At 41.0% G+C, this 2,097-nt stretch overlaps 1 pseudogene across 1 annotated transcript; it reads left to right on the top strand.

Moving 5' to 3' along the window:
• The first annotated feature begins 732 nt into the window (after window positions 1-732).
• Window positions 733-1,412, top strand: LOC147374601 (AP-1 complex subunit sigma-2 pseudogene; annotated as a pseudogene). Its single transcript, XR_015163262.1, has one exon. The product of XR_015163262.1 is annotated as an AP-1 complex subunit sigma-2 pseudogene (transcript).
• Window positions 1,413-2,097: the final 685 nt, after the last annotated feature.

Below are 2,097 nucleotides of genomic sequence, written 5' to 3'. Positions count from 1 at the left end.
TATTTACGCAATATTCTTTAACTCAAATTCCTTAGAGAATGAAACTAATTGACCAAGAATGGATTATGACAGGGAACCCCTTGAGTCACGTGCCTATTCTTATCTAGTCAATCAGCACAGAAGTATTATGGTCACATATTTAACATACCAACTTACTCATTGTACATTCAGTTGGTTAACGGCTATTCCTTCAGACATAGCAATGGGAGCACCAAGCATTCTAATAGCTGACTTCTCCAACAGTACACACAGAAGGCAATGGCAGCCCACTCCAGTACTCTTGCCTGGAAAATCCCATGGACAGAGGAGCCTGGTAGGCTGAAATCCATGGGGTCGCTGAGGGTCGGACATGACTGAGCGACTTCACTTTCCCTTTTCACTTTCATGCATTGGAGAAGGAAATGGCAACCCACTCCAGTGTTCTTGCCTGGAGAATCCCAGGGACTGCGGAGCCTGGTAGGTTGCCGTCTATGGGGTCGCAGGAGTCGGACATGACTGAAGCGACTTAGTAGCAGCAGCAGCAGCAGCCAACAGTATAAAGGTCTTTCCTAAAGACTTAGAAACACAGTAATCTAAAAATACAAGAGACGTTAAGAACTCTGTATTTCCCCAAAATAATCTATAAAGTGACAGCAAGACAGCTTCTCTTCCTCAGCTCAGCGACAGGGGCTGCCCCTCAGTCGCCGCCGCCGCTGCGGCCAAGCCATGCCCCGCCCGTGACCCGCGGCTGCCATGCAGTTTATGTTGCTCTTTAGTCGTCAGGGAAAGCTTCCACTACGGAGGTGATGTGTCCCATTATCAGACAAAGAGAAGAAAAAGATCACAAGAGAACTTCTTCAAACCGTTTTAGCATGGAAACCTAAAATGTGCAGCTTTCTTGAGTGGCGAGATCTGAAGATTGTTTACAAAAATATGCCAGTCTGTATTTTTGCTGTGCTATTGAGGATCAGGATAATGAACTAATTACCCTGGAAATAGTTCATCGTTATGTGGAATTACTTGACAAGTATTTTGGCAGTGTGTGCGAATCTGATACCATTTTTAATTTTGAGAAGGCTTATTTTGTTTTGGATGAGTTTCTTTTGGGAGGAGAAGTTCAGGAAATACCCAAGAATGTCCTTAAGGCAACTGAGCAGGCTGATCTGCTGCAGGAGGAAGCTGAAACCCCACATAGTGTTCTTGAAGAAATTGGACTGACATAACTCCCCTCCCCTGTTGATGACTTCCTGTGGCATTTCACACACTGTAGATGGTCACTGCCTTCATGCCCATGTTAGCTAATGGTGTAAGATGATGTCTTGTCAGTATTGCTGTTCTGCTAAGCTGCTTCATTCAGGCTTACACAATTTTTATTAACTAAATTAACTAAAGGGAACTTTGGTTCATCAAGTGATAACAAGGGACTTAAGTATCTGGCTATTTTGAAGTTTATAGGGCTGTTTCTCTTGAATAGGTTATTATCATTACCTCGATTATGTATATCTATGAGTATGACACAATCAGGCAATATACATTTATTATTCTCTTTGGCAAAAAAATCTTGTGAAACATGGTTTTATGAAATCAAAGATCACTGCATTTCAGTATATATGCAAATAAAGGGAATTGACGTAGTCACATATTAAGTGAATGAAAATTTCACTCTATGTTGAAACTTATATTATACCAAAGACACTTATTAGAAAGTAAACACCTAAAAATGAAGGGAATACACAAAAGACTAATGGAATGATGCTGTTTTACACTAAAAATATTTCATAGGCATTCCTGGGACAAGGAACAGAGATCAGCTGTTTCATAATAGTAAACATGCTATTTTTAAGGCCAAGCAGCATTTGACTATGTCAAAGCCTTTGACTGTGTGGATCACAATAAACTGTGGAAAATTCTGAAAGAGATAGGAATACCAGACCACCTGATCTGCCTCTTGAGAAATTTGTATGCAGGTCAGGAAGCAACAGTTAAAACTGGACATGGAACAACAGACTGGTTCCAAATAGGAAAAGGAATTCGTCAAGGCTGTATATTGTCACCCTGTTTATTTAACTTATATGCAGAGTACATCATGAGAAACGCTGGACTGGAAGAAGCACAAGC

This window comes from Bos grunniens, chromosome 4, assembly GCF_055505025.1.
Source record: "Bos grunniens cultivar Pamir isolate PY7600 chromosome 4, Bosgru_T2T1.0, whole genome shotgun sequence".
In the NCBI taxonomy this organism is placed as follows: Eukaryota; Metazoa; Chordata; class Mammalia; order Artiodactyla; family Bovidae; genus Bos; species Bos grunniens.
Note: the sequence above shows the minus strand (reverse complement) of the source record. Positions and strands in the feature narration are given on the sequence as shown.